The sequence below is a fragment of the Petaurus breviceps genome, unplaced genomic scaffold (genome assembly GCF_028583685.1).
Source record: "Petaurus breviceps papuanus isolate PSGF00001 unplaced genomic scaffold, PetGlider_PUasm1.0 90849, whole genome shotgun sequence".
Taxonomy (NCBI): Eukaryota; Metazoa; Chordata; class Mammalia; order Diprotodontia; family Petauridae; genus Petaurus; species Petaurus breviceps.
In genome coordinates, this window is record NW_027187361.1 from 15,927,203 (window position 1) to 15,942,351 (window position 15,149).

At 37.8% G+C, this 15,149-nt stretch overlaps 1 long non-coding RNA gene across 1 annotated transcript in view; it reads right to left on the minus strand.

Annotated features, from left to right (window-relative positions):
- LOC138149857 (uncharacterized) overlaps positions 1-15,149 on the minus strand; it is a 142,848-nt gene that overhangs the window by 126,469 nt on the left and 1,230 nt on the right. The window lies entirely within an intron of this gene.

Below are 15,149 nucleotides of genomic sequence, written 5' to 3' on the forward strand. Positions count from 1 at the left end.
AATAAGTCACAAAAAATCCAAAAATAATGTGATTTTTATGGCTAGACCATAAATAGCAAAAGTGAAAATACAATTAAAAATCACTTATTAAACATTAATTATGTACTAGACACTATACTATATGGTGGGGATACCAAAAAAAAAAAAGGTAAAAAAACTATCCTTTATGTCAAGGAGTTCATAATCTACTGGGGAAGTGATGACATATAAATAACTAGGTGCATGCATGTTACATATATTTGTGGATGTTACTAACAGAGGGGAAGGCACTAACACCAGGGGCTCCCTGCCAAGATGGAATTTGAACTTGGTCTTGAAGGAATTCAGGAAAGCTAAAAAGCAGAAGTAAGGAGGGAAAGCATTCCATGTATGGGAGACAGACAGTTTAATGTTTTGGAGAAAGGAGATGGAGTGGTATGTGCAAAACATAACAAATATACCAGTGTAATTTATTTATAGTATGTGTTGTTCAGTTATTTTTCAGTAATGTCCAACTCTCTGTGACCCTCTTTGGGGTTTTCTTGGCAAAGATACTGAAATGATTTATCATTTCCTTCTCCAGCTCATTTTACAAATGAAGAAACTGAAGCAAACAGGGTTAGGTGACTTGCCAAGGGTCACACAGCTAATAAATATCTGGGGTTGAATTTGAACTCAGGTCTTCCTTACTCTAGGCTTGATGGTCTGTCTATTGCAGCAAAGTGTAAAAAGACTAGAAAAGTAAGAAAGGGTCAGGTTTTGAAGAGGTTGATATAGGAAAAGAATACAGTGCCATAAGGATTACAAATGTGAAGAAATTAGAGGAACATGGAAAGATTCATATGCAGTGATACAGAGTAAAAAAGCATACATATATACATACACACATATACATATATATGTTCATATATGTATGTGTTCATATTTAGACACATTAATTAATAATAAAGTAATTTGGAAATGGAATTGAAGTAGAAGTCTAGCTCTGAGTAATGTAAGAGAAATGTCATCTATCAGAGAGCAAGATCTAATGGAAAGAGGATGGGAAAGTTCAAGAAGATGGACAGGGTACAAGCAACATGGCTTGGGAATGGCACATTCATACACACACACATACACGCACGTGCAACAATATTAGTAAAGTCAGCATCAGTTGTCAACAAAACTCCAACCATCTAATTTCAATGGTCCAAGTCATTACCATATTGTTGAGGTAAGGATATACCTTTTAATTCTATTAACTATGGATTATCTGTTTCCAACAAATGTACTTTGGAGAGGGAAAGATTAAAAATATCTCTTTGTCTCAAAACAAGATATATCAATACTTTTTGGTCTTTTGGTCCAAACCTGTTATTTCACTGGTTCAAGAAACTCCCATTGAGGAAATTCCAACTACTAATGTAAATTTGCAGCTATTTGGCAATTTACAATCTTAGAAAGACTGGGGTCTTTGTCTGGGGTACTGGGAGGTTCGTTAAAGGTAGGATAGCTACTCAGAGGCTGGACTTCTACCCAGACCTTCTTGAGCACAGTGCCTGGAACACAGTAGGCACTTAATAAATGTTTATTGACTGATTGGTACTGGATCTCTGTCACCCATTATATTATGTGTATATAACATATGTGCACGTATGTGCATATATTCATATGTGTATGTATGTTATCACTTGAAGAGACTTATTATTGCATGACTGAAAATACAATTCACCTCTGATAGTAACATCCACTTAATATATGTATAACATGCATGTACCTAGTTAATATAATCACTTCCCCAGTAGATTATAAGCACCTTGAGAGAAGGAATAGTTTTTACCTTTGTTTGTATCCCCACCATATAGTAAAGTATCTAGTACATAGTCAATGTTTAATAAATGATTTTCATTGTATTTTCAGAGTTATACCTGAATCAACTGTCTTTGTATAGTTATACCATCAACTTATCAGTTAAGATCAATATTAGTATAAAACACAAGGAATAATGTGAAAAAAAGATATAAAAATATGGCATATAATAGAAACAACTTAATTCTTATCCATTTATGCAGGCAATTAAGAACAAAAATGAGAAATAGGTAGTAGGAATGACATCAACACTGATTATAACAATCCTACCTAAAAGTTTAACCGATATAAATTAGTTGTCACAACAAGGCTACCAAAAGAGCCCAGAAAGTGACTTAGTTAGCAAAAATCTGCCTAATTTTCCAACAAAGAATGATAGCTTCCAAAATCTATACTGGGCTATAACATAAACTCATTTGTAAAATCTTAGAAAGAAGGATAGTGGGTGATTATAGGCAGTATTGTTTCATAAAGTACAGAGAAGCAATGAAGGATAAAACCAGGCTAAAGAATGTTTGGCAAGACATCAAGCTAAACAAAGGCATCCCATGAGTATGGATGAAAAAGGCAGGACAATAAACTGAAGAAAAGAGGGAAAGATTTATGAAATGTGTAGTAACAAACTATTTTCTCCATCACAGTCAGTGGAACCACCACTCTTAGAACCTGACATCAAAGTCCCAGATATACATATAGGTGAAGTCAAAATGGAATTAAACAGAACAGAGGCAGGAAAGGTAGCCAGACTGGACCAAGTATATCTAGAAGAATTCTTTGGGTGTGACAACAAAGCATTAGGAGATTGATATTCAAGTTAACTGAAAGAGAAGTTACAAAGGCATGAAGGAAAATCTCATACTTTACAAACCCTGAAAAAAAAAAGTCTACCAAAAATAATCAATAACATGAACCTATATGCATACTTTCTTATCTAAACAAATAATGAAATAAATTTATACATGAATTTAATTTAGCACATCTTTGATGAGGCTATTAGGGAGAAATGAGTAGGTGTTCTCAAGTGATATTCAACAATGAGCCCTATCTTTAGTATTTCATAATTGACTAAAAGTGTAGAGTATATAAGATCTCATAATCCTTATTGCTGAAGTATATGAAAAAGTACTTGAATGAGTACACCAAATACTACCTTATGCATGCACTTTTCAAACAAGGTATTTCCTTGCTTTTATATACAGATGTGAATCAAAACCATTCAAATTTCCTTGAAAGATAGTAACAATAGTAATTACTCATTACCAGACCTCTGATAATAAAAAAAACAGGCAAGATATAAAACAGGAAAATATATACTAAGCAAAGGTGTTAATCACTGTGGTCGAGGAAAGTCAGCACAGAATCCAAGTTAGGAGATTTCTTGTGTATGGTAAGGCCATTTTGACCTTAAATATTTTTCACCTAGGGGACAGGATCAGATTCTAGCTAACCTCTGATCATTTTGTCGATCATTTTGTCGTTTTGGGGGGGAGGACCCCAAGCTCTATATACAAAGTTTGACCTCTTTCTCACTAAATATAAATTCCATAATGAATATACATGTGAATATCAAAGAAACTCATTTATCCAAAACAGAATTCAGAGAAGGTATACATAGGAGGGTATGTTGTTTGTCTTTCATTTCCCAAGAGGATCAATGCCATCGTGCCTGATGTCTTGACTTGCTCATGAATTAGATTTCAGTGAGGCAGAGATATTCAAAATTATCAATCTCAATCTTCTAGTCATCGAAGTTTGGTGGCAGAACAAAAGTCAAGATAACTGATGATGGCCCAGGAAGCAGTGGATGACCTTGGCATCTTCGTTGCTTGACAAACTTTTATATCTTCCATAGCATGTGCTTCAGTGGTCTTCATGGACATTGGAACAAATTGTTTTCATCTATCCATTCTCCTGGGGAAAGTCTCCACATGCTTGGGGTAGACATGCCCCACCCCAACACATCAATGGTTATGTGGCCCTTTGGTTACTCTCAACCTGACTTAGCCCATCTGTGGAGACCATTTACTAGGATGTGGACACTGACTGCTACAGCTTCTGTAAAGCCAAGCACAAGTCGCTTTCCAGAGGACTACTGCTGTGAACAGCTTTTAAGATTCTGATTACACAGTATAGTGAACTCTCTATTTATTTAATAACAAATTAGAGCAAAACATTCATAGAAAAACAAGGTACAGAATTCACAATATTAGAAATTATCACAGAAAACTACTATAGGAGACTATATACCAGATAATAAAGAGTGAAGTAACTCTCCCCCTGGGAGAGAGATACCTCAACTCAGCTGAGAGAGAATTGTAGATCTTCCCCAAAGGGAATCTCCCCAAAGTCTCTTGTGTAGTTAGCTGGGAATAGAAAGACATGATCTCCATCTACCATGCTACCAGTTCCTCTCATGTCTTCCCAGAGACTTTTCTTTTAGCAACCTGAAGTGGGATTGGCCTCCTCCATCTTCCCTGTTGAAGGTGGAAGCCAAAAGTGCCAGATGTTGAGGATTCCCAAAGAAGAGTGAAGAAAGTTTGAACTCTTCCCCTCTCACTTTCTTCACCCCACCCATCACTCAGGACAGAGCACTCATCTCTCCCAGTAAGGAGAATGCCCCATACCGATGTGCTTTCAGACAGGAGTGACAAAAGCTTTAAAAAATGAGCTAATATATACTGACACCAACTCACTCAGCAGCACTCCACAACTTCCCACCTATCAGCAATGAGGCTGCACTAGAAGATCCAAGGACCCAATATGTGCTAACCTCACACCCCAATTCCCACTCCCTCTTTCCAGTGCTGTGGAGTCCTCAGCTCCCACCTCTGTGCATGTTTGTTCAAGCAGCAACAGACAGATAGCTTAGTAGACTATAGCCTTTACAGGAGCAAAAGCCTTCTTGTGAGCAAAACCCAATGGCAACAGTGCTGCAAAGCTCTATACTGCTGATGCCAATGCAGACAAGCCCACAACTAGAACCAGTGTGGCAGCTTTCCGAAATCCCCAGAGGGAGCTGGAAGGGACACCAGGACAGGACTGTGTGGGTGAGGAAGGCAGTGCTGGCTTGGGGAAAGCTATACAATACTCCACTATGCCTGAGGGAGAGCACAGCATCCAGATGGGGTCAGTTCAGACCACTCAGAAGTCACTTGGGAGGTAGACTTAGGCTGGTAAACTGGATTTCCCAGAGCAGAGGGAGCTAAGACTATGAGATTCAGTCCTGAGGAAACCAGCTTCAGAGGGGCAGTGAAAAAGTGAAAAGGAGAAAACAGTGGGCAAGACTAAAGTTCCCCAAGCTTTCAGGAAGAAGGAAGTTCAAAGACCTTGTACATAAACAGACAAACCAACAGGGGAAACATTAACAAATGAACAAAATATTGCGCCCAGATCTAGTAAACAAGTGCAGGTATCTTTGAGCAAATACAACAATACAAAGGAAAATGAATCCAACATTTTATGAGGCAGAGAACCCTGAAGAAGATGAAGAGAACATTGAATCGCACACAGCACACTGTTCCTGAGTGGTTCAAAAGAGACATGAAAATTAAAAGAGCAAAATGTATGACCTGAATAGCAAAAATAATGAGTGGAATTAAAAAAAAAAAACCTAGAATCTGCAATGGCAAATTTCATCAAAGGAACAAAAAAGAACAATACATTGAGAATATAAATATACAGAAGTGAAGAATAATTTAGAAGAAGAGAAGCAAAAAACCCATTAAAATAAAATGTGTTTACTATGCAAGCAAAACATAAAAATATTGAAGATCAGAATGGGCAGAGATAATCTATGCAGTTGTGGGTCTCCAGAAAGAATACAACAGGACAGGAAAGTTTAACATCAAAATGTAAGAAATAAGAGTAGACAACTCCCCATAACTTTTGAGCATTAAAAAAAAAAAGAAATACCGATTAAAAGAATTCAGATTACCTCTAGAAAAAAAAAAACTCTAAGGATGGAAACTCCAAGACACAGTACTTAAAATCAACAATTCAACTCAGAAACAACAAATTCTGTTAGAAATCAGGAGAAAGACCTTAAATCACAAAGGAAAGGAATAGCACAAAACTATTCTGCACCCACCAAAAAACATAAGAGAAAATGGAATGATGTGTTGTGAAAAACAATGGCACTCAGAATACAAGCTGGGGTGACTTAACCTGCAATTCTGAGCTTAACCATAAATGAAAAAAAAAAAAGATGGGATATTCAATGATAAAGAGGCATTTGAAAAAATTTCAGAAAGAAAACCAGAACTGAAGAGATTGTTAGCTTCTTGAACACTCCAGATAACAGAAATGCAGGAGGAGTGAATAAATGCAATAGCCAAGGACAGCAACAGTAACAGAGGCATAACAGATAAGTAAAAGTCTCCTAAATATATATGAGGAGACAGGGGTGAAGGTTGCAGTCTTGTGGAGGTATGAGTGAAGAGATGGGCCTAGGAAATTATGGACAGAACCTGGTGAGGTCCTGCCTTCTGGTGAATCAAAGTTTTTTGTTTTTGTTTTTTGGGAGGCGGGCACTACATTATAGCATGAAAGGGTACATGAAAAGGAGGTGGAGGGGAGCAGTAGGCAGGAAGATAGAGAGGAATAGGTGATGCACTTGCATCAAATTGAGGGCTGGCAGCAAGGACAAGATGAGCCCTGTGGTATTAGAAAGAGAAGAGCCTATGGAAGAGTGGGTAAGGAGAAGAAGAAAAGACGGAAGATGGGGAGAAAGGAAAGAGGCCTTGTCTTGGTGGTGGAAGGGGTTTTCAATCATTAACACTCCTATGGGTGTTATGGGAAGGAGATGGGGATGTTGTGCTGTGTGTGGCCTGAGGAATTTGGTGCTTTTTAAGTCTACGTGTTCTGCCTTGGGGGTTGTGGAGAGGTGGAGCTCCTGGGGACTACTGGCAAATGGGAAGTAAGAGAGCATGGTCCCAAGGGGGAGATTTTGAGGCAAATGGTAAAAATAAAAGGTAACCATGGGAAAGTACAGATCAGGGATGGGCTGCATGATCAGGGACCTGGTGGAGGAGATACTTTGTCATGGGACTGTGTCACTGCCTCATTTAGTGTGATGTCTTCAGCTTCCATGGATTTAATTTCCATCTCTGCCTATCATGACCTAAAGTCTCTGGTGACCTCTGATCTTGCCTCTCCAATTGCCTTTCAGACATCCTGAACTGGATGTCCAGTAAACATCTTAAACTCAGCCATGTCCAAAACAGAACTCACTATCTTTCCCCCTAACTATCCCTCTCCTAAACTCCCCTTGAGGTCCCCCAGGCTTACACCTTAGGTGTCATTCTCAGTGACTCACTCTCTCTCACCATGTCCAATATGTTGCCAAAACCTACTGATTTCGCCTTTGCAACATTTCTCAAATGTGTTTTCTTCTCTCCCCTTCTCTCTCCTCTGATGCTGCCACCACCCTGGTTCAGGCCCTGGACTATTGCATTAGACTATTACAATAGCTTTGGTCTGCCTGTCACGAATCTCTTCTCCCTCCTGACCATCCTCCATGTAGCCATAAAAATGATTTTCCTAAAGTGCAGATCCAACCATATCATTCCCCTACTCAGTAAACTCCACTACCTCTTTATCACCTCTAGTATCAGATACAAAATCTTCTGTTTGCATTCAAAACCCTTCAGATTCAACCCACCCCACCTTGCCCATTTTATTATATTTTGCTCCCCAGCACACACTGTTCTCTCCTGTGACCTGGGTCTTGTTATTCTACAAACAAGACATTGCATCTCTTTGCTTGAGGCATTTTGCCTGACTGTTCCCCTTTCCTGGAATACTCTTCCTCATTGACATGTACAGGATTCCCTGGCTTCCTTTAAGTCTTAACTGAATTGCATAGGAAGCTTTTTCCAACTTCTAAGTCCTAGTTCCTTCCTTCTTTTAATTATTTACTATTTAACCTGTGCATAGCTTGCTTTGGATATATGTGTTCACATGTCACCTTACCGCTTAGCAGGGACTGCCTCTCACCTTTTTTTTGTTTTTTTGCATCCCCATTGGTTAGTACATTGCCTGGCACACTGTAGGTGCTTAATAAATGCTCATTAAATGACTGACTGATAACAGGAATTTCAAAGAAGGTATCAGTACATTTCTTGTTTCCATCAATGGAATGCTGGTAAATGATAATGAAGGAGAAAATGAATTGTTTTATCTTATTTTGTTTCCATTTTCTGTCCCAAATGGATGATCTTCAAAGTGGGAAGACTAGAACAAAAAGATTAATAGGAAATATAAGCCCAAGACAAGTGAAGAGAGCATAAGACAAAATCTAATTGTCCTTGGTGAATTCAAGTTCAAAACACTTGATGAACAACATTCCAGAGTACTAAAATAACCTGCAGGTGTGATTGGTAGAAAGCTGTCCATGACTTGTAAAGAATTGTGGAGAGCAAGTGAGGTATTGCAGGGCCCAAATATCCCAATATTTTAAAGGGGAGAGGAGAAGATGGGAAACTTCAAACTAGAGGCTAGTGAGCTTGTTGTAATTTTCTGGCAAAATGTTAGGAGAAATTATTCAAATGGAGAGTTGTGAGCCTCCAGAAAAGAAAGACTGATCATTACTAGCCAAAATGGGCTCATCAAGAACAATTCTTGTCAGACTAAACTCATTTTAAAAAATCAGTGGTACATGTTGTAATGTTAATGGGATATAAGATCTTCCTTGTTCAATAATAGGCCTCAGAGGAGACGATTAAGGGAAGCTTGCTTAAGGAAGGCTTGTTTGTAGGAAGGCTTTCACACTTTTTGTTAACTTCTAATTAGGCACTAAGTCATGAGGGTTGTGATGCCCTCTGGCTCTAAAAAGCATGTGTGTGTGTCTGTGTGTCTGTGTGTGTATACTCCGAGGTTAGCATTTTGCTCTGGGGTTCACTCATTAGAAGAGTGTTCTTCTGATTTCACCAGATGAGACTCAAGGTAGCCATTAAGGAGCTCCCAGCTTTGAAAAACCCAGATGTCAGTGCTTCTCTTTCTGGTAACTATGTATGTATTGCTATTGCCTTAGACAGTTGGATCTGTCAGTTGATCTGCATTAATTTCTCAGTTAGAAGCCCTGTCTGTTGGTCTTTATTTCTCTGCTTGTATTTTCTCTGTTTTTCTTTGGATTTTCTCTGAAGTTCAGGGAGCTGATTTTTCCCCTGAACTAATTAATGTAATTAAAAAAGATGTTTGACCTTTTGAACATCTATCTTTCCTACTAAAGCAGATCTAAGAACCTGTGCTAGCAGCCATCCTGGGTACACCTATGTGGTTGCCATTACACATGTACTTTTGTTGTGTTTTTGTTGTTATCTATCTATATCTATCTATCTATCTATCACCAGGGCCTAACATATAGAAATGCTTAATTAGTGTCCATTGAGGGCAGGCCAGGTAGCACAGAGAGTAAGAGCACCGGCCCCAGAGTCAGGATGACCTGGGATCGAATCCAGGCTCAGACACTTAGCACCCACCCTGAAATAACTGGCCTTATAACCTTGAGCAAGTTATTTAACCCCAATTGCTTAAAATAAAATAAAAAATTAGTGTCCATTGAATTGAATTAGAAGAACCTTGGAATTTTTAATGGATTGTAAGCCAACACTATGACATAGCATTCACAAAATTTAACATGTTTTCTAAACAGATTTCATTGAATAGTTGTCTCCACAGTCACAACTGCCACAGAATTTTATGTGACTTAAACATTGTTATATCAGAGATTTCTTGTTTAAGATCAGCCTTTAAAAAGCTGCATTTTGTTTTATCTAATCAACTTTTTTTAACAAAAAATAAATTTGGGGATATATTTTACATACAATTTGGGTTTTAAATATTTAATAAAGTTAACGCTGTATTTTCAGAACTCTTCCGCTTGTCTGTCTTTCTGAACGCCCTCCTATTGTCTCCCATATCTTTAAAATGTATCATGGAGGTTCTTTTCTTCTCTTTTTTGCCATCACTACCACTACTCCCCCATAATTTTACCAAAAAGAGCCCTCCTTTGTAATAAATAATTATAGTCAAGCAAAATAATTCCACCTATGGCCATGTCTGGAAGTATGTCTTATTCTGCACCTCCAGGGTATTAGCTCTGTCCCAAAGTGTGAAGCATATCTCATCACTGGTCTTCCATATATATATATATATATAGCTGGTCAGTGCATTGATCTGAGTTTTTAAGTCTTTAACAGCTATTTCACTTTATAGTGTGGAGTTATTGTATAAATTGTTTTTCTAATTTGTCTCACTTCACATCATTTCATAGTCTTCCCATTTTTCTCTTAATCTATCCCTTTTTTATTTAAGGGATAATAATATCCCATAATATTCACATATATAATTTGTTCAACTATTTTCTACTTAATGGGTAGCCCCCCTTATTTCTTTGCCACAACATTTCATTTAATGTAATCATTGGAGGGAGGTGGGGTGAGATATGCCTCATAATAGTACTGCTGAGTCAAATAATATACACAGTTTAGTGACTTTTTAGGCATCGTTCCAAATGACTTTCAAGAATCACTAGACTAATTTATAGATCTATAAATATCACATTCCTTCCACATCACTTCTAACAATTGTAATGTTCCCTCTTTTGTCATCTTTACCAATCTGGTAGGTGTGAGGTGGAACCTCAGAATTTTTTAAATTTTCATTTCTTTTATTGTTAGTAATTCAGAATAGGTTTTTTTTGTGATAGTGGATTGACCAGATTGAATTCCTTTCTTTTCTTCTTTGGAGAAATACTTGTTCATATCCTTTTACCATTTATCTATTAAGAAATGAATTTTGTTCTTACATATTTTAATCTGTTCTCTATGTACTTTGGATATCAGTCCTTTATCAGAGAAGGCTCTTGAAAAGATATTTCCCAATTAACTGTTTCTCTTCTATATTTCCCAATTAACTGTTTCTCTTCTAAGTTTAACTGTTTTGTTTCTACTGGTGCAAAAACTTTCTCAATTTTGTGTAATCAAATTTGTCCAGTTTATCCCTTGCAATCCCTTGCACTTCCATTCTATTTTCCCTTTGATAGAACTATACTCAAATTTCCAAGGTAAATTATTCTTTAATATAAGTCTTTTTGCCTTTTAGGAATATTATATTCCAGGATTTTCTCTTCTTTTGAGTAGATTCCCATAATCTTGTGTGATCCTGACTGTGGTTCCTTGTTACTTTTTTTTTCTATCTGGATGCATGAAATATTTTTTTCTTTGAAAATGTATAGCTATGTGTTTTGGCTATTATAGTCCTATCTGCTTTTAATTTGGGGATTCCTTTCAGGAGGTCATATGGATTCTTTCTCTTTTTTTCACTAGACTTCTAGTCAAGTGAAATAGATCTGCACAGTTTCCCTTTAGAATTTATTGAAATATGAAATCCATATTTTTGTTTGGTTGTGGTTTGTAGTATATATACTTAAAATTATCTCTCCTCCGGCCATTTTATATATTCTATGAGATCTCTTTTCTCCTTCTCTGCTTAACTCCTTGAGAAAGCAATCTACACTAGACCTATCCACTTCTGCTGCTCTCTGGTATTACAAAAGCCAGTCCATACTAGTTCTCAAAAGCCTATTGTTCAACTTTAAATGTAAGCAAGTTACTCCTCAAAAAGGGACAAACACTAGAAAGCAGAGTTCAGTTTATTGTTTTATTGATTGTCTAGGCTTAGGAAAGTGATGGAGAAAATTTTAATAAAGGCATATTAATCTTAAAAATGTGTCCAGTGTACACAATTTTTTCAGGGACAGTAATTAAATATTTACCAGCACATTTCAACCTCCCAATAACCTCTAAACCTTCTAAAATATTGCTTATGATCTTGCCATTCACCTGAAACCATCTTCTCTACAGTTACAAACAACCTCTTAATTGTCAAATCCAATAATCTTTTCTCAATCCTAATCCTTCTTAGGCTCTCTGTGCCACCAACATGGCTGATCCTCTTCTCCTCGTTACCCTCTTCTCTCTAGGTTTTTTTGGACACTATTCTGGTTCTGCTATGTGTCCAAACCCTCCTTCCCAGTCTTCTTTCCTAGATCTTCTGAGCCTCCTTGGTGCTGTATTCTTCCTTCATAGCACACGCTTTTCATCTTATTTTTTCAATATTTTTATTCTTTCTAATATTTCTTGTTTCTTACACTCACTGAATTCAATTTGCTTCATTCTAATTTTCAGGGAATTCATTATTCAAGTAAGTTATTCTACCTCCTCTTCCAAACACTTTCTCCTTCCAATTTTTTCCCCAAAACTCCTTCCATTATAATTTCATTTTATCTCTTGTTTCATTTCTTGGAGTGATTCCCTACAACCAAGCATTTTCCCTCCCATTGTTCTTCTTTCATTTGTTATGGAGTTATTCTCTCCTTCAGGGTTCACTTGGGTGTCTCTTGATCCATAGTATTTCTTCATGAGTTTAATGCTTCCTATTTACTCACTTCCAGTCTCAATCTCTAGTCTGGTACTTTGTGCCAGGATGGACATTGCTCCATACTTTATACTCATGCTTTGGGTCGTTAAGGCCTGTTTGGTCCTGGTGTCAGTTTTCTAAGCTTCTGGGTGTGCCTTCCACTTCCCCTTGGCATAATTGTATTCAGAATGCTGATAGGTTTCAAGTCCTTTTGAGTCTACCACACATCAGAGTACTTTGGGTTTCAAGGATCCCTGAATTGACCTTTTCCCCAAAAATGACACTGAAGGGAGAGATTGTCCCTCTCAAGACAGAAACCAAGTCCAAGACCTTGAAGGTCAAGAAGAGAGTTTTAAAGAATGCCCATAACCACAAAAAGAAGAAGATCCGAACATCTCTCACCTTCTAGCAGCTCAAAACACTAAGATTTTAGTGGCAGCCCAAATACTCTTAAAATAATGCTTATAGGAGAAACAAATTTGATCATGATGCCATCATCGTTGCCCTTGACCACTGAATCTGCTATGAAGAATATCAAAGACAACACCCTCCTCTGCATTGTGAATCTATCAAGGCCAACAAGCAACAGACCCCACAGAAGCTATATGACATCAATGTGGCCAAGGTCAACACACTGATCCAGCCTGATGGGAAAAAAAGCCTATGCCCAACCTGCTCCAGACTATGATGCTTTCAATATTGCCAACAAAGTTGGCATCCTTAATTTTATTTGTACAACACACACACACACACACACACACACACACACACACACACCTTGTTCCTTTTCCCAACTCCACACTTCACTGTGTCTTTCACCTGTACTCCATTCCCCAATATTACTCACCTGTCATTTTATTTGCTCTTTCTCTAAGTGGAGACTTTGTGTTCAGTCAACTAGTCTTCTCCAGACCTCCACCTGTGGTATTGTTCAGTTATTCAGTCTGACTCTTTCTGATCCCATGGATTTCTTCATGGGGTTTTCTTGGCAAAGATAATAAAGTGGTTTGACATTTCCTTCTCCAGTGTATGTCCATTTCACAAAGGAGAAACTGAGACAGATGAAGGTTAAGTGACTTGCCCAGGGTCACACAGCTAGTAAGTGTCTGAGAATGGATTTGAACTCAGATCTTCCTGATTCTAGGCCCAGTGCTTTATCTACTACACCACCTAGTTGCCTCAGTTGTGCCCTACACTATGTCTTTCACCTACAACTCATTCACAAATTGCAGAACTTACCTACCATTGTATTTACTCACTTAATATGCACAAAACACATGTTTTATGTTATAGTCATTTGTGCATGTTACACAGGACTCTGCTAAGTTGCGCCTGGACGAGAGTGAGGCTGATGACTTTGCATAACCCCATCTCACTTAAATCCAATTCACTTACAAGGCCAGTCATCATTGGTCCTCTTGGAGAATGAAAGATGAACAACAAAAAAATTCATGAAGACACAAGTCTATTTCATATCTAAACTTCATATCTTTCTCAGAGTCAAGTGCAGTGCTCTCCACAGGGAAGGTGCTTAGTGTTTGTTCAGTTGAGTCAAAGTGAATGAAATTCGCATATCTTACCTTTTTTGCCAACAAGACTCTCTAGTAGAGTGTACGAAAGCTTGGCTTCTAGTATCTCATCTCCTAGACAAGATGGCCCATAAAATCCCCTTACCCAGAAGAATAGATGCGTTAGTCAACTCGCCCCCTAAAGATGGCCACTCAGCAATTCCCAAATAAAAACTCCCCTTTCTAAGGGGGAACAGCCAGAGGGTTGGACTAAGGGTAACCAGAATGGCAATGGATAGTGCTCATTAACTTACTTTAAAATAAGCAGGCTGTCAGCAAAATTGTCTAGTACACACACAGAAACTCTGGTAGAAGCTGCTTGCTCATATGACACATACCTTAGGTTATAAATTTGTCAGTGTTTAAACATTTGTTTATCTGCATTTACTTTCTCAGATCCATCCATGTCAGTCTCTTAACTCCAAGCCCAGGATCTGGCACAAGAGGAAACGTTAAAATAATATCTTGTGATACAAAATATGTGCATGTGTTTGTGCATGTCGACCTTTGTAGAACCACATGGAGTATTCACACTCAAGTATGTGTTCTGGCCACTTCATTAGGTTTTTTTTTTTTTTTGTCAATAAATTCACTCAACATACCAGGGAAAGAACTTAATGTTCTAGTTGTAATTTATATCCCATGGGAGGATCATCAAGTACTTTTCAAGCTTAAAATTGACTAACTCTCCACCCTTACCATGAACTTGTCCTGTATTTCTGTCAAGATGGTACAGTGATTAGAGCGCTTGACCTGAAGTCAAGAAGACCTGGATTCAGATTTGACTCCTGAAAAATGGAAGGAATTTCTAAATAACCAATATTAACTATTGGCCCTGGATGGTAAGTTATTTCTGTGGCCTAGGCTAGCAGGAACACATGCTGCAATTGTAAATGTTGTGACGAGTCCAATTGCAAAGAACAGAAAATTAAAGAAAAAAAGAAAAACCTTAATATTTAAATAGATATGCACCTATTTTGTTTTAATTTACCCAATGAGGTGTTTCTCTAAACTCTAATTACTAGCACTACTACACTGGGGAAACAGCTTCAATTGCAGATGCTTTTTTGCACAAAGAAATATGAAAACAGGCAACACAAAGACATAAGTTTTAGTCTAAGCCAAGAATACAAGGGGCTCATTTAAAGAGATGATTGTGCCATGATGATATTTCACCAGAGCTCTCCCATTTCAATAAAGTAAAAACAAAAAGGAAGGAAAAGGAGGGAGGGAAGGAGGAAGGGAAAAAAAGGAAGAAGGGAGGAAGGAAGGTGGAAAGAAGGAAGGGAAGAAGGAAGGAAGGAAGGAAGGAAGGAAGGAAGGAAGGAAGGAAGG